Below are 24,455 nucleotides of genomic sequence, written 5' to 3'. Positions count from 1 at the left end.
ATATGCTTCATGAAGCCCTACGTTCAAAACTAGCATGAGTTAAATACAACTCACATGGCAGTTAATGTGTTAAACTTATAACACACTAGTTTAAATTAATACCACCTTAGCTTCACTAGTATACAAACACTACTATATAGCTCCATACTCCCCTCTTTATGTTGTTATTATCACAAATTGCATCTTATATGTTGTGAGCTGATTAACATAGATTTATAATTATCATTTTGTACATTTGTCTTTTAAATCATATAGAGTAAAATAGGAGTTCCAAACCAAAAATATAACAATATTGGCTTTTTTGTATATTTATGTAGTTTTACCATTGTTCTTTATTTCATCATATGACTTGAATTATTGTTTAGTGTCCTTTCATTTCAGTCTGAAGGTCTCTCTTTAGAATTGCTCACAGACAGTTCTAATAATCATGTACTCTCTCAGCCCTTGCTTGTCTGGGAATTTCTTAATTTTTACTTTTATTAAAGGACAATTTTGTTAGGTATAAAATTTTTGGTTTACAATTATTCTTTCAGCACTTTAAATATTGAATGTCATCCCACTGTTTCTGACCTTTGTGGTCTCTGATGTGAAATTAGCTGTTAATTTCTTTGAGTATCCCTTGTACTTAACAAATCATTTCTCTCTTAACTGCTTTTAAGATTTTTACTTTCAACAGTTTGATTATAATTTGTCTTGGTATGACTCAGTGTGAGTTTATCCTACTTGGAACTTATTTGGCTTCTTGGAATTTTTTTTTATCTGTGTATAGATTCAAATGAATGTCTATTTCACTTGGTTTCATCCTGAAGAACTTTCTTTAGTATTTCTCATAAGGTGGGTCTGCAGGCAACAGATACTCTCAGTTTTTATCTAGGAAAGTCTTTATTTTGTTTTCAGTTTTTTATATGTAATTTTTTAATTAACAGATTTTTTTGAACAATTTTAGGTTTAGGTTTACAGAAAAATATGAGCAAAAAATACAGAGTTTCCATAAACTCCCTCATTCGATGCCAATCTCCCCTACTATTAACATCTTGCATTAGTGTGGTACAATTGTTATAATTGATGAGCCAATGTTTATACATTAGAGTTAACTAAAGTCCATGGTTGGTATTAGGGTTCTACATTCTATCAGCTTTGGCAAATGGATAATGACATGTATCCATCATTGCAATATCATACATAATAGTAGTTTTTTGGCCCTAAAAATCCACTGTGCTACACCTATACATCCTACCCTCCCACCCTCAAATCCTGAGCAATCACTAAACTTCTTATTGTCTCCATAGACTTGCCTTTTCCAGAATTCCATATACTTGGAATTATACAGGATATATTCAGATTGGCTTCTTTCACTTACCAATATGCATTTAGTGTCCTTTCATTTCAGTCTGAAGGTCTCTCTTTAGAATTGCTCACAGACATTTCTAATAGTCATGAACTCCCTCAGCCCTTGCTTGTCTGGGAATTTCTTAATTTTTACTTTTTTTATTTATTTATTTATTTTTTTTTTTTTTTTTTTGAGACAGAGTCTCACTTTGTTACCCGGGCTAGAGTGAGTGCCGTGGCATCAGCCCAGCTCACAGCAACCTCAAACTCCTGGGCTTAAGCGATCCTACTGCCTCAGCCTCCCGAGTAGCTGGGACTACAGGCATGAGCCACCATGCCCGGCTAATTTTTTTGTAAATATATTTTTAGTTGGCCAGATAATTTCTTTCTATTTTTAGTAGAGACGAGGTCTCACTCTTGCTCAGGCTGGTCTCGAACTCCTGACCTCGAGCGATCCACTCACCTCGGCCTCCCAGAGCTAGGATTACAGGCGTGAGCCACCGCGCCCGGCCAATTTTTACTTTTTTTAAAGGATAACTTTGCTAGGTATAAAATTTTTGGTTGACAATTATTCTTTCAGCACTTTTTTTTTTTTTTTTTTTTGAGACAGAGTCTCTGTTGCCCAGGCTAGAGTGCCGTGGCATCAGCCTTGCTCACAGCAACCTCAGACTCCTGGGCTCAGGCAATCCTCCTGCCTCAGCCTCCCGTCTTTCAGCACTTTAAATACTGTATGTCATCCTACTGTCTCTGATCTTCATGGTCTGACCTTCATGTCTTTTTGTGGCTTGATAGTTTATTTCTTTTTATCACTGAATAATATTTAATTGTTGGGATGTACAGAAGTTTGTTTATTCACATATTGAAGGGCATCTTGATTGCTTTTAAGGTTTGGCAATCATAAATAAGACTTTTGTAAATATTCAAGTACAAGATTTTGAGTGGGCAGTTTTTGATGATTGGATCATATGGTAAGAGTATGTTTAGTTTTATAAGAAACTGCCAAACCATCTCCCAAAGTGGCTGTACCATTTTGCATTCCTACTGGCAATGAATAAGACTTTTTGTTGCTCCACATCCTCACCAACATTTGGTGTTTTCAGTGTTTTGGATTTTGACCATTCTAAGAAGTGTGTAGTGATGTCTCACTATTGTTTTAATTTTCAGTTGTGGAAAATCATGATATTGAGTAGATTTTATAAGCTTATTTGCCATCTGTATATCTTCTTTGAAGAGGTTTCTGTTCAAGCCTATGCCCACTATGCCCATTTTTTTGTGGAATGGGTACAGGATGGTTCCTGAAGGAAAAGAGGGCTGAGTGCCCTCCAGGTCACCCTTTCTCACCCATTTCTTTAGGAACCATAGCAGGATGGGGTCTAAGGTTCCTATGCCCACTTTTTAATTGGATTGTTTGTGTTTTTATTGTTGAGTTTTAAGAGTTATTTGTATACTTTGGATACCAATCTTCCATAAGATATATGTTTTGCAAATATTTTCTCACAGTCTGTGGTTTGTCTTTTTATTTTCTTGATAGTGTCTTTTGTAGAACAGAAAATTTTAATTTTAATGAATTCCAGCTTACCAATTTTTTCTTTTATGCAGTGTGTTTTCTGGTGTCATATTTAAGAATCCGTTGCCAAACCCAAGGTCTCCTAGATTTTGTTATGGCATATTCTAAGAGTTTTATAATTTTGCATTTTATATTTAGGGCTGTGATCTGTATTGAATATTGTTTTTGTGAAAGGTCTAAGGTTTGTGAATAGATTCATTTTTTTCATGTGGATGTCTGGTTGTACCAGCACCATTTGTTGAAAAGACTATCTCTTTTCCATTGACTTGCCTTTAATCATTTGTCAAAGATCAGATGACTATATTTGTGTGGATCTACTTCTGGCCTCTCTATTCTGTTCCATTGATTAATTAATCAGTTCTTTGAACAGTACCACACTGTCTTGATTACTGTAGCTTTGTAGTAAGTCTTGAAACCAGGTAGTATTGTTAGAGTAGGAGACTGGGAGACAGGTCTGAGACCAGATGCAAGTGCTTGGAGATCAGGTGCAGGTATTAAACAGCTCTTAAGCAGAAGCTGACTAGAGGGGATGACAACCACAGACAAGAACTGGCCCCAACTGGCTTGTCAATTATCTCTGCCACCTTATGTGAATTTTGGCTAATTACAGGATCATTCACATTGTGGTTTTAAAATTTCTTTGCTTTTGAAGTCACCATGATAGTTCCAATACAACCATATAAAGTATGAAAATGGGAGGAAACTCAATTCTAGGAATTACTACTCAAAGTTTTAGTAAAAAGCTAACCCATTAGCTGTGAATATTCCTCCCCTCAATTAGTAAGACTAGGAAAGATCTAATACCACTTCCTCTCAGTGCAGCTGTTCTTTTCAAGCCTGCCTGTTCTGTTTTCCGAGAGTGTACTTTTGCTTTTAAAAGCTTTTGCTTGCTTGGCTAATGGGGTGTGTCCTGAAATTCTTTTCTGCAATGTACACCAAGAACTTGGAACAACCTCTACTTGGAAGCCAGTGACAATATCAGTCCTCTGACTTTGTTCTCCTTAAATGTTGTATTGACTATTCTGAATCTTTTGCCTTTGCCTATAAACATTATAATTAGTTTGTTAATATTCACAAAACAACTTGCTGGGATTTTGATTGAGCTTGCATGTAATCTATAGACTAAGTTGGGAAGAACAGATATCTTGACAATATTGAGTCATCTTATTTATGTTCATGAAATATCTCTTCATTTTTTAGGTCTTCTTTTATTTCTTTCATCAGACCTTGGTATTTTTCCCCATGTAGATCTTGTACATATTTTGTGAGATTTATACCTTATTTTTGGAGTGCTAATTATGTTATCATTTTTAATTTTAAATTCCATTTGAATTGTTACTAGAATGAGTTAATATTTTAGGTGCTGTTGGGATGGAATGAATGTATTCTGCACGTGAGAAGGACATAAATTTGAAGGGTCAAGGGTTTATATCTATCCAAAATTCATATGTTGAAACTTAATCAGGAAGTGGAATTTTTGGGTGGTGATTAGATTATGAGGGCAGAATCCTTGCGAGTGGGATTAGTGCCCTTTCAAAAGAGACCCTAGACAGCTCCCTTGCTCTTCTACCATGTGAGGACACAGCAAAATGGCCCTCATATGACACTAAATCTGCCACCAACATGATCTTGGACTTCCAGCCTCCAGAACTGTGAGAAATAAATTTCTGTTCTTTACAAACCACCCACTCTGCGATATTCTCTTATATTATAGCAGCTTGAACAGACTAAGACAATCCCCAATCTGTATACTTTCTTTTCTTTCTTATCTTGTTGAGTTACCTATGACAACCACTATAGTTCTGAATAGGAGTGGTAAAGGTGGACCTCCTTGCCTTATAACTGATCTTAGCAGGAAATAATCTAGTATCTCACCATTAAGTATGATATTACCTGAAGATTTTTTTTTATAGATGCTCTTTATCAAGTTGAGGAAATTTGTCTATATTCTTAGTTTTCTGAGAGTTTTTTTATCATGGATGAGTGTTAACTATTTCTCCCATGGGTTTTTTTGCATCTTATTGATATGATCATCTGATTTTTCTTCAAGCCCATTGATGTGATGGATTACATTAATTGATTTTCAAATGTTGAAGCATCCTTGGATACCTGGAATAAGTCACACATGATTATGATAAATATTAATACATTTTATTTGATTTGCTAATGTTTTGTTCAGTGTTACTGCATCTTTGGTCATGAGATATTGGTCTGCAGTTTTCTTTTGTGTAATATCTTTGTCTGGTCTTAGTATTAGGGAAATACTGGCCTCACAGAATGAGTTAGGAAGTATTCACTCTGCTTCTATTTTTGAATGATATCATTAAGAATTCATACAATTTCTTCATCAAATGTTTGATAGAATTTACCAGTGAATCCATCTGGGTCAGGTCCTTTCTGTTTAGGAGGTTGTTAATTATTGATTCAGTTTCCTTAATAGATATAGGCCTATCTAGATTATCCTTCTCGTTGTGTGAGTTTTAATAGGTTGGCGTTCTCAAGTAATTGATTATTTTTATATAAACTATCAAATTCATGGGCATGAAGTTTTTAATAATATTCCTTCTTCATCGTTTTCATGTCCCTGGAATCAGAAGTTATGTTCCCTATTTCATTTCTATTAGTAACTTCCATCTTATTTCCTTAGTTCTTATTTAATCTGGCTAATGGTGTATTAAATGTACTGATTTTTTTTTTCAAAGAATAAGCTTTTCATTTTGTTGATTGTCTCTATTGATGTCTTGTTTTCAATTTCATTGATTTCTGCTCTTAATTTGTATTAATTTTCTTCTACTTTGTCTTTTATATCAAAATATTACATGGGTATAAAAGTTTTTGCTACATGGATACCTTATATAAGGCTTAAGTTGGGTCTTTTAGTGTGCCCATCACCAGAATAGTGTTCGTTTTAACTGATAAGTACGTCTTTAGCCCTCACCTCCTCCCATCTTCTTACTTTCTGGTGCCCTTGACATCTCTTTGAGCCTGTGTGTGTCCATCACTTAGCTCCCAATATTATTAAAGAGAATATGTGGTGTTTGTTTTTCCATTCCTGAAATACCTTAGTTAGGATAATGGTCTCCAGTCCCATTGAAGTTGCTACAACAGACATTATTTCATTCCTTTTTAGAACTGAGTAGTACTCCGTGGTATACCCATAATGAATTTTCATTATCCACTTGTAGATTGACAGGCATTTAGGTGTTTTCCACATCTTTGCAATTGTGACTTATGCTGCAATAAACATTTGGGTGCAGGTGTCTTTTTGATAAAATGACTTCTTTTCCTCTGTGTAAATACCCAGTAGTGGGATTGCTGGATCAAATGGTAACTCTACATTTTTTTCTTTAAGAAATCTGCATACTGTTTTCCATAGAAGTTGTACTAATTTGCAGCCCTACCAAGTGTATAAGTGTTTCTTTCTCTCAGCATCCATTGTTTTTCAACATTTTGTTTTTATTTGTTGAAAGCAGTCAGTGGTTACTAACTGAGCAGATTAGAAAAATAATCATGGTAGATACCTTAGTTCATTTTTCTAATAAGCCTATTGACCTGGTCTTTGCTGTTGCCAGTATCTCTACCTTCTACAAAATGGATTGTCTTTTTCTTCATTCCACCCTGTAGAGATGATAACTTGAAGGGCCACAGAAGTTATTTTCTTCTTTGAAGCATTTTCTAACAGTATAAATCTCATGAATCAGGTCCTCCATGCAGATGATGCCATATTTACCAAGAGATCGAGTAATCAAAGCATTATCTGTCAACACAATTTGCTTCTTACTGATTTTGCCATAACCACGCTTGTAGATTAGTTCATTTACTGACTTCAGGTTTGAGTGCCCCCATGCACTGGATGGTTCTACAATCCTCAGCATGTTAATTGAAGCCTATTTGAGCTTAACAAAGGTTCCATTGAAGATCTGGCGAAGGCAAAGAAACTGCAACACCTTTTGGACCTTTGGGCTCACACCATTGATATCTCTGATTCTGATGACAAATGCCAATTTGGATTCTGCAGGTACATAGAAGTTGCCAGCATTCCTTGCCGTCCTAGCCATTCGAATCTCAATTCTGTACATCTGCCTATATTGCTTGTGATAATGCTTAGCTTTTTCATAGATACGCCTCCTCCTTGCTTTTTGAAGCATCTTTTGGGCAAACTTCTATCTCAGGCATTTGATCTTCAGCTTTTTGAAATTCCTTCACTTTCTCTTAAGGGTTTCTGGCACAGCAAGAACCTTCTTTTTCTTCTCTTTGACACCCTCCATGGTTCCAGCCCGAAAAGAGCTCAACTTTGAATAGTGGCCATTCTGACAGGGGTAAGGTGGCATCTCATTGTGGTTTTAATTTGTATTTCCCTGATGATTAGTGATGTTGAGCATTTTTTCCTATGTTTGTTGGCCATTTATCTAACTTCTTTTGAAAAACTTCTGTTCATGTCTATGCCTCTCATTAATGGGATTATTTGTGGGGTTGTTTGCTGATTTGTTTGAGTTCCTTGTATATTCTAGGTGTTAGTCCTTTGTTGGAAGTATAATTTGCAAATGTTTTCTTCCATTCTGTCAGTTGTCTATTAATTCTATTCATAATTTCCTTTGCTGTGCAGAAGATTTTTGACTTAATTAAATCCCATTTATTTATTTTGTTGTTGCTGTATTTGCCTTTGGGGTCTTCATCATAAATTCTCTGCCTAGGCCAATGTCTACAAGAATTTTTCCTATGTTTTCTTCGAGAATTTTTATAGTTTATATGTGTTACATTGAAGTCTATTATCTATCTCAAATTAACTTTTGTATATAGAGAGAAATAGGGGTCCTGTTTCATTCTTCTGCATGTGGCTATCCGATTTTTCTGGCGTCATTTATTGAATGGGGCTTCCTTTCAACAAAGGATGTGGTTGTCTGCTTTGTTAAAGATCAATTCATTGTAGGTAGATGGTTTTATTTATGGATTCTTTATTTATGGATTCTTTATTCTGTTCCATTAGTCTGTATCTGTACTTTTAAACTAGTACCATGGTATTTTGGTTACTATAGCCCTGTAGTATAATTGAAGTCAGGTAATGTGATGCCTCCAGATTTGTTATTTTGCTTAAGATTGCTTTGGCTACTTGGGCTTATTTTGGTTCTAAATGAAGCATAGAATTATTTTTTCCAGATCTGTGAAATATGATATTGGTATATTGATGGAGATTACATTGAATCTGTAAATCACTTTGGGCAGTGTGGACATTTTAATGATGTTGATTCTACCAACATGAACATGGAATGTTTTTCCATTTATTTGTGTCATCGGTGATTTCTTTCATCAGTGTTTTGTAGTGCTCCTCATAGAAATCTTTCACCTCCTTGGTTAAGTATATGCACCGGTATTTTATTTTCTGTGCAGAAATTGTTAATGGAATTGAGTCCTTGATTTGACTCCGAGCTTGATTATTATTAGTATATAGAAGTGCTACTGACTTTTGTACATTGATATTGTAATCTGAGAAATTGCTGAATTTATTTATCAGTTCTAGGAGTCTTTTGGTGGAGGCTTTAGGGTTTTCCTCTTTCCCAGTTTGGATACCCTTTATTTCTTTCTCTTGCCTGATTGCTCTGGCTAGGACTTCCAGCACTACATTGAATAGAAGTGGTGACAGTGGGCACACTTGTCTTGTTCCAGTTCTTAGTGGGAATGTTTTCAACTTTTCCCCATTCAGCATGATGGCTGTGGGTTTCTCATGTATGGCTTCTATAATTTTGAGCTATGTTCCTTCTATGCTGAGTTTGTTGATGGCTTTTGTCATGAAAGGGTGTTGAATTTTGTCGAATGCTTTTTCTGCAACTAATTATATGATCATATGATCTTTGCTTCTGCTTCTATGTGGTAAATCACATTTATTGATTTCTGTATGTTGAACTGTCCTTGAATCCTGGGGATGAAGCCCACTTGGTCATGGTGGATTATTTATTTGATGTACTGTCGAATTGGGTTTGCTAGCATTTTATTGTAGGTGTTTGCATCTATATTCATAAGGGATATTGGTCTGTAGTTTTCTTTTTTGTTGTGTCCTTTCCTGACTTTGGAATCAAGGTGATATTGGCTTCATAAAATGATTTGGGAGGATTCCCTCCTTTTCAATGTTATGGAATAATTCTGCAGTACGGGTACTAGCTCTTTGTAGGTCTGGTAGTATTCGGCTGTGAATCTATGTGGTCTGGGCCCTTTTTTTCTTGGAAGCTTTTTTATTACAACTTCAGTCGCATTGCTTGTTATTTTTCTGTTCAAGAGTTCTGTTTCTTCCTGACTGAGACTTGGGAGGGTGTGTGTTTCCAGGAATTTGTCCATTGATGTGCATACATGTTTTCATAGTATTCACAGCTGATATTGTGTATTTCTGTGGTATCAGTTGTAATATATCCTTTTTCATTTCTGATTGAGATTATTTGGGTCTTTTCTCTTCTATTCCTGGTTCATCTAGCAAGAGGTCCATCAGTTTTGTTTATCTTTTCAAAGAACCAAATTTTTGTTTCATTGATCCTTGGTATTATATTTTTCTGTCCATTTCATTTAATTCTGCTCTGACTTTAGTTATTTCTTTTCTTCTGCTGGCTTTGGATTTGGATTGCTTTTCCTTTTCTAGTTCCTTGAGATGTGACATTACATTATTGATTTCTGATCTTTCTATCTTTTTAATGTAGGCATTTAAAACTATGAATTTTCCCTTTAAGACTGCTTTTGCTGAGTCTCATAGATTTTGATAGCTTGTGTTCCTTTGTCATTCAGTTTGAGGAATCTTTTTATTTCCATCGTAATTTTATCATTGACCCCATTGTTCAGCAGCAGGTTGTTTAATTTCCATGACTTTGTGTAGAATTGAGTGTTTATTTTGGAGTTGATTTCTAGTTTTATTCAAATGAGGTCTGAGAAGAGACATGGTATGATTTCTATTTTTTTGAATTTGTTGAGAAATGTTTTGTGGCATAAGACATAATCAGTCTTGGAGAATGTTCCATGTGCTAATGAGAAGAATGTATATTCATTAGTTTTGGGGTAAAATTTTCTGTAAATGTCTGTAGACCCATTTGTTCTAGAGTCTCATTTAAGTCCAGTGTTTATTTTCTGCTTAGATTATCTGTCCAGTTCTGTCAGTGGAGTGTTGAGGTCCCTGGCAATTATGATGCTGTGTTTATCTCTCTGCTTAGATCTAGTAGGGTTTGCTTTATAAATCTGGGTGTTCCTGTGTTAAGTGTTTGATTTAAAGTCAATTTTGTGTGATATGAGAATGGCTACACCTGCTTTCTTTTGGTTTCCATTTGCACGGAGTATTTTTTTCTATCCCTTCTTCTTGAGTCTGTATCAGTCCTTGTGAGTTAGATATGTTTCCTGGAGACAACAGACTATTGGGTTGTATTTTTTCTTCCATTCAGACAGCCTATGTCTCTTGAGTGGGCATTCAAACCATTCACATTGACTGATATATGGGATGCAGTTCTGTTCATCCTGTTGGGTAGTACCTTATTGCTTTGTTTTACTTCTTGTGATGTTGTTTTTGGGTGGCTTTACACTGGTGGGTGTCTATTGTGCTGACGCAATGTATAATGCAGTTCTGAGTATTTCCTGAAGGGCAGGTGTGGTCTTGACAAATTCCATCAGTGTTTGCTTGTCTGGAAAAGTCTTTATTTCTCCTTCATATATGAAACTTTGATTTGCAGGATACAATATTCTAGGCTGGCAGCTCTGTTTAAGAAGACTGAAGATGGGGCCCCAATCCCTTCTGGTTTGTAAGGTCTCACTTGAGAAGTCTGCAGTTAGCCTGATGGGTTTTACTTTGTAAGTTATTTGATGTTTTCACCTCACAGCTCTCAGGAGTTCCTCCTTCATGTTGATTTTGCCCAGTATTGGTGATTGTCTCTTTGCAATGAATCTCCCAGGTGTTCATTGAGCTTCTTGTACCTGGATGTGTAAATCTCTGTCAAGACCAGGGAAGTTTTCCTCAATTATTCCCTCAAATAGGTTCTCCAGCCCTTGTGCATTTTGTTCTTCACTGTCAGGGATGCCTATGATTCTTATATTTGGCCTTTTTACATAATCCCACATTTCTTGTAGGCTTTATTCATTCCTTTTAATTCTCCGTTTTTTATTTTTGACTAATGTAATTGGAAAGAGTTGTCTTCAAGCTCTGAGATTCTTCCTTCTGTGTGGTCTAGTCTCTTAAAACTTTTCACTGTGTTTACTATTTTCTTAAATGAGTTTTCAATTTCCAGAAATTCTATTTTTTTTTAATATGTCGATCTCCTTAGTGAATTTTCTATTCATTTCCTGAATTGTTTTTCTGGTTCATTGAATTAGTCTTCCATTTTCTCTTAGAGTTCATTGAGCTTCCTTACAATCCATATTTGGAATTCTTTATCTGTGATTGCAATATTTTCATTTTGGTTAGTACCCATTGCTAGAGACCGGGTGTTCACTTTTGGAGGTTTCATTTGGCTCTGATTTTTTTCGGACCTCCCAAGTTCTTTCACTGATTCCTTCTCATCTAGGGCAACTGTCATTTATTTTGGGTTTTTCTTTTATTTAGATAGGGCTTTATTTCCCCCACTCACTTGTAAAGTAGTGTGTGTAGCATATGTTGGGTAAGAACCTTTGGCTTTGCTTGTGGGTGCTTTGATGACGATCTAGGTTCTGGATGGATGCCTTGGTTATAGATATCCTTAGTGTGTTTGATTTTCTCAGTTGCTAGTTGTTTGTAGGCTGTAGCAGTGGTGAGCTATGTGTGTGAGCAGATTCCCTGTCTCTCTTTGATGAAGGAGGATGGAGGTCTTTGAAATCCTTTCTCTTTCCCTAGCCCTGTGATCTTCCTAACAGTGTGAATTGTACTGGCACATCCAGTTTAATCTCTGAGACAGTAGGTGGTGCTTGTGGGTAAGAATAAATCCCACCCTCTATGATTAAGTCAATAAATGTTATACAGGGCTGTGCAAATTGACTTCCCTGTCAGAAGGTGGTGTTTGCTGGAAGGAACAAGCTGCAGTGTATTCTTTTTGGGTAGGAGGGGGGAACCTGTGACCAGCTCTAGCCCTTCAGTAGAAGCACTTAAATGCCCCAGGTGATAGGTGGGGCCCTGGAACTTTCAGATGAGTCCCTATTCTCTACCACAGCAGAAACTCATGTGGATGTGAGGCTGGGCAGGGCTTGGTTGGGTGAGCTTGTTGTCAGGCTCCACAAGGGCTGCTAAGGTAGCTGTTTTGGCGGGGGTCAAAGGTCTGCTCCCTGCTCCTGGGGAAAGCCAACAGAGAGTGGCTGAAGTGGCCCATTCAGCCAGAAAGTGTGCTTGTGGAGGCAGGGCCATCTGAGATTCACAATCTGGCTGTCAAGAGTGGGTTTTGCTCTTTTCCCTGCTCCTGTGCTCCGTGTGTTTTCAGTGGCCTCTGCCGGCAGGCAGGAGCTCAAACTAGCTGAGCTCCCCAGCAGTGGCACTGCAGGCTGGTAGCTTCCCTGTCCAGGAGCCTGCCCTGGGCTGAGAGTACAGCATTCCTGTGGAGGGAGGGGTGTTCCACATGTGCACTGTGGGTAGGACCCACACCCCTCTCCTTTCAGTTCTGCCCACGTGGGCTCCCTCACCTCCCAAGATTAGTTCACAAATCTCCTCTCCATGCCCCAGAGCAATACAACAAGTCATGGGAGTACTGGTTCTGGCTTACAGGCCTCTGTCCAGGTCCCTGAAGATCAGTCCCTGACCTGGCCAGGGAGAAGTGTGCTTGTCTGAAGTTGCCTATGTGCTGCTCAAGCAGGTTTGATGTCCCTCCACTTTGGGATGTGCCCTGCTCTGATGGAGAAGCTGGGCAAGCATCACCAAGGAGGGCCAGTAAGCAAGGAGCTCACAGTTCAGTTGTCCCTTAGTCCTCTGCAGGTTTTTAAGAGGAAACGTTTGAGCCCCTCTCTCTGTGGAAGTCCCGGCGTATTATATTTACCAACAGTGGGGAAGCAGCAGCTTCTAGGAGCCGTGGCTCAATCATTTCTCTCAGCAGCTACAGGTGGGGGAAGGCAAGGGAAGGAAAAGAGTCTGGATAGAGGAAAGTTAGTACCCTGGTCATCTCTCTCCCTCTCTCCAGAAAGCAACCCACCCGGAATGTCCAGGCTCTGGGGTCACAGAGATCCCCCAGGACCCATTGGCCCCCTATGGCTCCCGCAGTCTGGGCTGGAGTTGGGAAATGTTTCTGTAAGAACAAGCAAGACGAAAACTGAGGGGCTGAAGCCCCCTAGGGAGGACAAAGGCTCATGGTGGGTGGAGAAGCAATGTGGTCCCTGCCATCTCAGCTCAGGTCTGTGGTGACAGGAAGTGCCCCAGGGGGGTGGCCAGCAGGTGCTTTGTCCTCAGGAAGCTCGCAGTTCTCTGGCAGTAGCAGCTTTTGGGTTTATGAAGGTAGAAAGTTTCTCTAGCAGCTCGGGACCCTGCTGACTGCCAGAGATATGAGGGAAGGAGAAAAAAACTGTTCCACCTACCCTTTTCACTGGACTCCAAGCCTCTCAGTGGTTGTCTTCTGCCAATTTCTTTCTCCTTCGTGTTCTGCTCCACAATTTCTTCCCATGGAATTTCTAATAGGTTCTGCACTTTTCTCTCAGAAGTACACCCAATCTATGGTTGTTTGTTATTTTGGTTTTTTTTGTTTGTTTGTTTCTTTTTCATCTAAAACGTTTCCTTCTTTCTGAGATGATCTGCAGCACGTGTCTCTGGTCAGCCATTTTGGCTAGTGTCTTTTTCCATATTGCCTGAGTTCTTTTGCTGGTTCCTTCTCCTCTAAAATTTGTTCTCTCAGCACAAGACAGATAAACATGCAGTGTACCTATTCTCCTCTGCTGAGAACTCTCCTACTTAGTGCAGTGAGGGAGTGGTCCTTGGATGGCACAGTTGTGGCCTACCCCAGAGGATTGACCCAGCCCAAGATAATTGGCTGCACTGTGAGTGTTTAACACTGTTGCTTTCCTGCATCTCCTGCCTCACCTTTTGCCTGTGGTTGTCACTGGTGCTCCCCACATTACAGAGTGAATGAACGGCCTACCTAGTTCTGTCAACAGTGGTGATTGTCAGCCTGTGCCAGATTGAGCACATCCCTACCTGTGCCTATGCGTGTGGTGGCAGTTTTCTGTCCTGGCTGGCTTAGGAGCTGCCCCACTCAGATCCACAGGTGGTAGTGTTTGTTTCTCCAAGTGGCTTGAGCATAGTTCTCACACCTTCCAGTGGTAGTGGCAATTGATGGCTATGCCAGCATGAGTGCAACTTCACTCACACCTTAGGGCTGTAGTGGTTGTCAGCATGCTTCAGCTTGTGAACTGCCCCATTCAGATCCTTGGATGACTGAGTTTGTCAGCTGGGTGCTAGCTTGAGTGGAACACTGCCCACATCCCTGTACAGTGGTGGTTGTCAGCCTGCACCAGCTTGAGCACAGCCCCACCTGTGTCGACAGGCAGCAGCAATTGTCAGCCCACCCAGGACCCCCAGTGGCAGTAGGGGCATGTGGCTCCTGCCCATGAAACTCACAAGAGTGTCCAACCTCCCCACTCTCTCTCTGCTTCTGGACTGGTAGGGGCAATGGGAAAGTAGCAGCAATGGATCTGCCCTCTGGGTAGAGACAGCACTCTGGGTCTAGGATTTTGAAATGATGCCAGCTGCACTGCCCAGGGTTTGCAAGCCACTTGGTCACTGCTGTGCCCTCTCTCCAGAGTAATATCGCTGAACAGTCTCCAGATGCCTCCCTGTGTCAGTCCTGTGGCCTACTGTAGTAGAGCATCCCTCCTGCAAGTGTGGAGTCCCAGGATTCTCCCCTCTCCAAACCACATAACAGAACAGGTCACCTCACTTCCTTCTCCTATACTTTGAGTGTCTCCTGTCACCTCTCTTTTGATTCACAATGCTCTCTGTTAAACAGTCAATCTGAAGGTGGATATCCACTCACCACTTTCAGTCCTTTCAGTAAGAGAAACGTTTGCAGGCTGCTTCTAGTCTGCCATCTTGGTCCCCCTCCTTTGTTTTTAATTTGTTCTTCTTTTTCTATATTCCTAAAGCATAGATTATATATTTTAAGTCTTTCTCCCTTTTCATTATATGCATTCAGTGCTGTAAATTTCTCTCTAAACAGTGCTTTAACTGTATCCCACAATTTCAATGAGTTGTATTTTCATTTTCGTTCAGTTGAAAATATTTTTAATGTGTTTTTAGACTCCTTTGATTCGTGTTGTTTAGAAATGTGTTGTTCAGAAGTGTGTTTTATAATCACCAAGTATTTTGGAGTTTTCCAGCTACTTTTTTATTATCAATTTCTAGGTTAATTCATTGGGATCTGAGAGTATATTTTTATTATTTCTATTCTTCAAAACTTGGTAAAGTGTATTTTATAACTTAGAATATAGTCTGTCTTCATGAGCATTCCATGTGAGCTTGATTAGTGTATGTATTCAGCTGTTAAAGGAAATATCCTATAGGTGCTATTTAGATCCAGATGATTAGGTGTGCTGTTTAGTTCACCTATGTATTTATTGATTTTGTGTGTTGGTTCTGTCAATAACTGATAGAGAGGTGCTGACATCTCCAGCTGTAATAGTCAACCTCAATTTCTCCTTGTAGTTCTACCCATTTTAGCCTCATGTATTTTGACAGTCTCTTATTAGGCATGTACACAATAAGGATTGTTATGTCTTCTTGGATAATTGACACTTTTTATTATTATGTAATGACCCTCTTTATCGCTGATAATTTCCATTACTCTGAAGTCTGAAATTGCCTAAAATGACACTAGTTTTCCTGTAATTACTTTTAGCATCATATGTCCTTCTCTATCTCTTTACATTTAGTCTGTCTTTATATTTAAAGTGGGTTTCTTTAGAGAACTCAGAAATAAAATTATATATCTACAACCAACTGATCTTTGACAAAGCAGACAAAAGCATACAATGGGGAAAGGACACTCTATTCAATAAATGGTGCTGAGAAAATTAAAGAGCCACATGCAGAAGAATGACGGGATCCTTATCTTTTACCACATACAAAAATTAACTCAAGTTGGATTAAAGACTTTAAGAACTGACATCATAAAAATGCTAGAAGAAACCTCAGGAAACACTCTTGTGGACATTGACCTAGGCAAAGAATTTATGACCAAGACCCCAAAAGCAAATATTAATACAACAAAAACAAAAATGAATAAATGGGACTTAGTTAAGCTAAAAAGTTTCTGCACAGCAAAAGAAATAACCAACAGAATAAATAGACGACCTACAGAATGGGAGAGAATATTCACTAATTATACATCTAATAAAGGGCTAATATCCAGAATCTGCTAGAAGCTCAAACTAATCAGTAAGAAAAAAACAAATAACCCCATTAAAAAGTAGGCAAAAGACATGAACAAACATTTTTCAAAAGATAGACAAATGGCCAACAAACAGGAAAAAATGCTCAGCATCACTAATCATCAGGGAAATGCAAATTAAAACCACATTGAGATACCACCTTACCCCTGTCAGAATGGCCATTATTAAAAAGTCAAAAAATAAAAAGTGAATGCTGGCATGGATGTGGTAAAAAGGAATTGCTTTTACACTGTTGGTAGGAATGTGAGTTAGTACAACCTCTATGGAAAACAGTACAGAGATTCCTTGAAGAACTAAGAGTAGAGCTACCATTCAATCCAGCAATCCCACTACTGGGTATCTACCCAAAGGAATAGAAGTCATTTTATAAAAAAAAGACTGCTGCCCCCAAATGTTTATTGCAGCACAATTCACAATAGCAAAGACATGGAATCAACCTAAGTGCCCATTAACTTATAAGTGTATAAAGAAAATATGGGAGATATATACACCATGGAATACTACTCAGCTATAAAAAGGGATGAAATAATGTCTTTTGCATCAACTTAGATTGATCTGGAAGCCATTATCCTAAGTGAAGTATTTTAGGAATAGAAAAACAAATACCACATGTACTCACTTATAAGTGGGAACTAAGCAATGGGTATACATGGTCACACAGAGTGGTATAATAGACTTTGTAGTCTTAGAAGGAAGGAGTATAGGTGGGGATGAAGGATCAAAAATTACCTATTGGGTACAACATATTCTATTCAGGTAACAGATACACTAAAAGCCCTAACTTCATCACTATGCAGTTCATACATGTATTAAAACACCACTTGTACCCCCTAAATCTATTGAAATTTTTTAAAAAATTAAGTGGGTTTCTTGTAGACAACGTATATTTGAGTCTTGTTTGTTCATCCAATCTGACAATCTTTTTAATTGATGTATTTAGGCCATTGATGTGTTAAGTGAAAATTAATATGATATATTTATATCTACTGTATTTATTATTTTCTATTCATTGCCCTTGTTCATTCTTTCTTCATCTTTGACTCTTTTTCTGCCTTCTTCTGTTTTAATTGAGTGTTGTGTATGATACCACTTTTAATCCTCCCTTATCAGTTACATTTCTTTTTTAACTTTTTTGTAGTTACCCTTGAATTCACAATATACATTTACAACCAATCCAAGTCCACTTTTCAAATTACAATTTGCCACTTCCCAGGTAGTGCAAGTGCCTTATAACACAGTATTCCCAATTCTTCCCTCCCACCCATTATAACATTGCTGTCATTTGTTTTGCTTATTCATAAGCTATAATCACTGAATTCTTGCTATTATTATTTTGAACAAACTGTTACCTTTTAGATCAATTAAGAATAAGAGAAGGCCGGGTGCGGTGGCTCACACCTGTAATCCTAGCACTCTGGGAGGCTGAGGCGGGCCGATCATTTGAGCTCAGGAGTTCGAGACCAGCCTGAGCAAGAGCGAGACCCCATCTCTACTAAAAATAGAAAGAAATTATCTGGCCAACTAAAATATATATATAGAAAAAATTAGCCGGGCATGGTGGCGCATGCCTGTAGTCCCAGCTACTCGGGAGGCTGAGGCAGGAGGATCGCTTAAGCCCAGGAGTTTGAGGTTGCTGTGAGCTAGGCTGACGCCACGGCACTCACTCTAGCCTGGGCAACAAAGCGAGACTCTGTCTCAAAAAAAAAAAAAAAGAATAAGAGAAAATAAAAGACATTATGTTATCTTTATTTATTCCTTTTCTAATGCTCATCCTTTGTTTCTATAGATCTGAGTCTCTGACCTGTATCATTTTCCTGCTCTTTGAAGAACAACTTTTAACATGTCTTTCAAGGCAGGTCTACTGGGTTGTAAATTCCCTTAATTTTTGTTTGTCTGAGAAAGTCTTTATTTCTCCTTCATCATTGAAGAATAATTTGTATGGAATGGAAATTCCATCCCATCCCATTCCCATCCCAATTGTATGGGATGGGAATTCCAGGTTAGTGGTACTTTTAACACTTTAAGTATTCTACTTCACTCTCTTCTTGCTTGCATGGTTTCCAAAGAGACATCTAATGTAACTCTTCTCCTTGCTTTTTTAATCTGTAAGGATTTTTTCCCCTTTGGTTTCTTTCAAGATTTTTCCTATGTCTATGATTTCCTGCAGTTTCAATGTAATAGGCATTGGTGTAAATTTTTGGATATTTAACCCAGGTTAGTGTTCTTTGAGCTTTCTGGATTTGAAGTTTTGTGCCTATCATTGGTTTGGGGAAATTCTCTGTCAGTATTGCTTTAAATATTTCGTCTGTCCCTTTTGCTCTTCTCCTTCTGGTTTTTCCATTACATGTCTATTAAACATTTTGTATGTGTCTATTAGACATTTTGTAATTGTCCCACAATTCTTGGATGTTCTCTTTCATTTTTTTCTTTCTTTTGGAAGTTTCTATTGACATATCTTCAAGCTTCACTGATTTGTTTTTTGGTCATATTCAATCTATTCATTAGCCTATGAAAATACGGCACATTTCTGTTATGGTGGTTTTGCTTTCTATGATTTGTTTTGATTCTTCCTTAGTTTCCCTCTCTGCTATTATAATATTACCCATTGTTTCTTGCATGTTGTCTACTTTTTCATTAGCACTTACAGCATATTAATCTTAGTTGATTTAAGTTCCTAATCTGATAATTTCAACATTACTGCCATTTCTGAGCCCGGTTCTTTTGCTTACTCTGTCTCTTCAAATAGTTTTTTGTTTTTTGTTGTGGAAGGCTAGACGTGATACACTGAGTAAAAGGAACTGAGGTAAATAGACCTTTAAAGTGAGATTTTTATGTTTATCTGGCTAGGAATTAGGCTCTGTTTACTGTTTGCTATAGCCATAAATGTTGGAGGCTAAACTTTCTCCCATTGTCGATGCTTTTTCTGGCTTATTTTCTTTGCATTTTCCTAGAGACTTCTTAAATATCACTGAAATGCACAGTTCTTTTTTGTTGTATTCTCCCTTTCAGGTGCTGTTCACTTTCTTTCATTCTTTTTTCTTCAGATTGCATAATTGCTTTTACTCTATCTTCAAGTCCACTGGTCCTTCTACCAATTCAAATCTACTATTTTGCCCTTATACTGAATTGTTAAATTCATTTATTGTACTCCTCAGCTCCAGAATTCTATTTGGTTCTGTTTAATAATTTTTCTCCTCTTATTGATATTAATGAGACATTGACATCATAATTTCCTTCAATTATTTTTTTTCTGGTCATAATACAGGAGGCCTGTTGGTATAATGGTAAGATGTGGGGTAAAGGGAAGCATTGTATAGTCCTGTCATTAGACCTCAGTTTTTTAGTGAGCCTGTGCCCCTGGGCTGTGACTTTTACAAGTGCTTCCCAATTTTGTTTTGTCTTATTTTTCTCCCTTATGTGAGATAGGAAGACTAGAGGGTGCTGGAGTTGTGTATTTCCCCTCCCCCAGGTTGATAAGGTTCTGGTGAAACCACAGTAGTTAGGCTGTGGTATACAATAGTTTTTCTTCATGGCAGCCTTTGTTGAGAAGAACAAAACGCTCTGGATAGATTTTTATTTTTTTATTTTTTGAGACAGGGTCTGGCTCTGTTGCCCAGGCTAGAGTGCAGTGGGGCAATCATGGCTCACTGTAACCTTGAACTCCTGGGCTCAAGTGATCCTCCTGCCTCAGCCTCCCAAAATAGCTAAGACTATAGGTACACACCACCATGCCTGGCTAATTTTTTTAAAAAATTTTGTAGAGGTGGGGTCTTGTTATATTGCTCTGACTGGTCTCAAACTCCTGGCCTCAAGCTATCCTCCCCCCTTGGCCTCCCAGAGTGCTAGGGTTATAGGCATAAGCCAACACACCCAGGCTTGGGTATATTTGTAGATGGCTACCTTTTCCCTTCCCCTTTCAGAAGCATGAGGAGATTTATCTCTGATCATTGTGAGAACCTGATAGAGCTCCTGGTAGTAAAATTTACAAAATTGTGGACCTCCCCACCCCAAAGTGGAGTGCCCCTGGAGTTTTCAACTCTCAAACTTGTCCCCAGTGGGCTTCCAGCAATTCTTCAATTAAAGTTCAGGCTTTGCCATTCCAGTCCTGGTTCATGCAGAGTTTTCCTCTGGTAAGTTGTGTTTTTCTGTAGCTGTCTGTCTTCTCTTCAATATTTGGTGCACTTACATGCATTATGATCTCACTTCTTTGGCAGATCTTAGAGAAGTTGTTGATTTTCAGTTTGTCCAGTTTTTTTTTTTTTTCTTGTGTGGCGAGGAGAGATGACGTCCAAGCTCCTTACATGCCTAAACAGATCACCTTGATTTTTTTAAAGTTAATATTGCCACATATACAATACTTGGTTGACATTTTTTGGTCACTTTCAATTTCTTATCCCACTATCTCTTTCCTCCCTTGTTTCTCATGAGAAGTCAGTTGTTAATCTTATTGCAGTTCCCTTGTAAATGATGAGTTGTTTTCATCTTACTGGTTTCAATATTTTTACTGTGATATATCTCTAATGGTTCTCATTGGGTTTATTCTACTTAGAGCTCATTGAATTTCTGGGATGTGTAGGTAAAAATATATAATTAAATTAGAGATTATTTCACCTATAATTTTGTTGAATATTTCTTCTGTTTTATTCTTGCTCTTTTTCTGGTACTGCCACTGCATGTGTGTTGGTGAACTTAATGATTTAAACATTTATTTCGGGGGCTGTTCATTTTCTTTCATTCTTTTTTTCTTCCAATTGCATAATTGCTTTTACTCTATCTTCAAGTCCACTGATTCTTCTACCAATTCAAATCTACTATTTTGCCCTTATACTGAACTATTAATTTCATTTATTGTACTCCTCAGCTCCAGAATTCTATTTGGTTCTGTTGAATAATTTTTCTCTTCTTATTGATATTCCCTACTTAATGAGACATTGACATCATAATTTCCTTCAATTATTTTATTTGTGGTCATAGCATGACGTATTCTATTCTTTTATTGTGAGAAACTGAACTCTTCTGTCTGGCACCTATGTTCTTCAGGCTTTCGTCATTTTTAAAGTTATTTCAGATTGATCTTTGCTTCTTTTTCAGGCTGCTAAACCTCCATGACAACTTGCCTACAATCAGCTTTTAATTTTTTGGAGCTCAGTGCTTTCATTTGAGGGTTGGAATCACCTTTCAGAAATTCCTTACATGTTTTTGTCAGCTGATGACATCCTTTCTTAGTTTCTTAGTTTCTAATTTAAAAATCACTTGATATTTTTAAAAGAATTTTTATTGTGACAGAATATACGTAACATAAAATTTAACATTTTAATCATTTTTAAGTATATAATTCATTGTGCTTGATTGCATTCAGTATTGCGCAACCATTATTACTATTTTTAAAACTTTTCACTACCCCAAATGGAAACTCTATAGCCAATAAGTAATAACTCTTCATTCCCCATTTTTGTCAGACCCTGGAAACCTCTAATCTACCTTGTGTCTCTACAAATCTGTCTATTCTATATGCCTCATATAAGTGAAATAATGCCACATTTTTTCTTTCATATTTGGCTTATTTCACCTACCATAAAGTCTTCAAAGTTCATATCATATCATGTTTCAGAATTTCATACCCTTTTATGGCAGAGTACCATTCCATTATATGTATATACTATATTTTGTTTATCCATTCATCTTTTGGTAGATACTTGGATTGTTTCCTTCTTTTGGCTATTTTGAATAATGGTGCACTTGTACCTTGCTGTACAAGTGTCTGCTTGAGTCACTGCTTTAAATTCCTTTGAGTGTATACCTAGGAGTGTAATTGTTGGATCATATGATAATTGTTTAGTTTTTTGAGGAACCAACAAAATGTTTTCCATGGTAGCTATACCATTTTACACTCCCACCAGCAATGCACAAGTTCCAATTTATCTATATAGATCTTCACTAGCATTTGTTATTTTCCATTTTCATTGATAATAGCCATTCCAATGAGTGTGAATTGGTATCTCATTGTGGTTCTTTTTTTATTTCCCTAATGACTAGTGATATTCAGCATCTTTTCATTTGCTTATTGGCCATTTGAATATCTTTTTTGAAGAAATCTCTGTTCACATCCTTTGTCCATTTTGTATCTAGGTTGTTCTTTAGTTGTGGATGTTTTCATATATTCTGGTTATTAATCACTTATCAACTATATGATTTGCAAATATTTACTCCTTTTCTGTAATTTATCTTTCATTCTCTTATGTCATTTGATGCACAAAAGTTGTTACTTTTGATGAAGTCCAATTAATCTATTTTTCTTTTCTTGCCTGTGCATTAGGCATCATACCCAAGAAATAATTGTAAAATCCAATGTCATTAAGATTATCTGTGTTTTCTTCTAAGATTTTTATTTTTAGCTCTTACACTTAGTTCTTTGATGCATTTTGAGTAAATCTTTGTATATGGTGTAAGGTCAACATCCAGCTTTATTCTTTTGCATATGGATACTCAATTTTCCCTGTAGCATTTCTTTAGAAGACTGTACTTTCCCATTTGAATATTTGACACCCTCATTGAAAATCAGTTGACCATGTATTTGAGAGTTTATTTTGTGGCACTCTGTTCTATTCCATTGGTTTACATGTCTGTCTGTATGCTATTGATTTATATGTCTGTCTTTTTTTGATCTCTATAGCTTTGTAGTAAGTTGTTAAATCAGATGTGAGTCCTCCAACTTTCTTCCTCATTTGTAAGATTGTGTGGATAATAGGGGTGTCTTAAGATTCCATGTGAATTTTAGGATGAATTTTTTCTATTTCTACAAAATAAAGTCATTGGGATGCTTATAGGAATTGCATTGAATCTGGAGACTGAGGTAGTATTGTAATCTTAACAATATGAAGTTTTCCAATTCATAAGGACAGGATTTTGTTTTGTTTTGTTTTTTGTTTTTATTTTTATTTTTTTGAGACAGAGCCTTGCTCTGTTGCCCAGGCTAGAGTGCTGTGGCATCAGCCTAGCTCACAGCAACCTCAGACTCCCGGGCTCAAGCAATCCTCCTGCCTCAACTTCCTGAGTAGCTGGGACTACTGGCATGTGCCACCACACCTGACTAATTTTTCTATTTTTTTGTAGAGATGGGGTCTCGCTCTTGCTCAGGCTGGTCTTGAACTCCTGAGCTCAAGCGATCCTCCTGCCTTGGCTTCCCAGAGTGCTAGGATTACAGGAGTGAGCCACCATGCCCAGTCCCAAACACAAGATGTTTTTGCATGTATTTAAGTCTTCTGTAATTTATTTCAACAGTGTTTTGTAATTTTCTCTGTACTAGTGTTTTGCCTCCTTGGTTAAACTTAATCCTAAGTATTTTATTCGTTTTGATGCTATTGTAAATGTAATTTTTTTCTTAATTTCCATCAGATTATTTTTTTGATATTGTATAGAAACACAAAATGTTTTGTGTATTGAATTTCTGTCTTTCAACATTGCTAAATTCATGTGTTGCATCTAACAGTTTCTGCAGATTTTTAGGGTTTTCTACATCAAAGATCACATCATCTGTGAACAGAGGTAATTTTACTTCTTCCTTGCCAACTTGGATTCTGTTTTATTTGCTTTTCTTTTCTAATTGCTCTGGCTGGAATTTCCAATACTAACTTGAATATAAGTGGTGAAAGTGGGCATTGTTATCTTGTTAGACAAAACCTTGTTAGACCTAAACTCTCTGACAAAAACATTTTAGTCTTTCATCATTTATTATGATGTTAACTGTGTGTTTTTCATAATGGCCTTTATAATGTCGAGTAAGTTTCCTTCCATTCCTAATGTGTTCAGTTATTTTTTTGTTTCTTCTTGATGCATAATATATGTACATATTTATGAGGTGCATGTGATATTTTCTTAAATGCATAGATTGTGTAATGATCACATAAAGGCATTTGGGGTATCCCTCGTGTTGAGTATGTATCATTTCTATGTGTTGGGAACATTTTGAGTTTGCTTCTAGCTATTTTGAAATGTACAATACATTATTGTTAACTATAGTCATCTTACTCTACTATTGAACAGTAGAACTTATTCTTTCTATCCAACTCTATGTTTGTACCCATTAACCAACCTCTTTTTATTCCCCCACCTAAACCAAACACCCTTCCCAGCCTCTGGTATCTATCATTCTACACTCTACTCCATGAGATCAACTCTTAGCTCACACATAAGAGTGAGAACATGT

The 24,455-nt window shown here is 37.4% G+C and overlaps 1 protein-coding gene and 1 pseudogene across 1 annotated transcript in view; one reads left to right on the top strand and one right to left on the bottom strand.

Annotated features, from left to right (window-relative positions):
- The window catches only part of CHIC1 (cysteine rich hydrophobic domain 1), an 86,600-nt gene that overhangs the window by 44,010 nt on the left and 18,135 nt on the right, over positions 1-24,455 (top strand). The window lies entirely within an intron of this gene.
- LOC123627965 lies at positions 6,419-7,164 on the bottom strand (annotated as a pseudogene).

This window comes from Lemur catta, chromosome X (genome assembly GCF_020740605.2).
Source record: "Lemur catta isolate mLemCat1 chromosome X, mLemCat1.pri, whole genome shotgun sequence".
Classification (NCBI taxonomy): domain Eukaryota; kingdom Metazoa; phylum Chordata; class Mammalia; order Primates; family Lemuridae; genus Lemur; species Lemur catta.
This window is presented reverse-complemented; position numbering and strand designations above follow the sequence as displayed.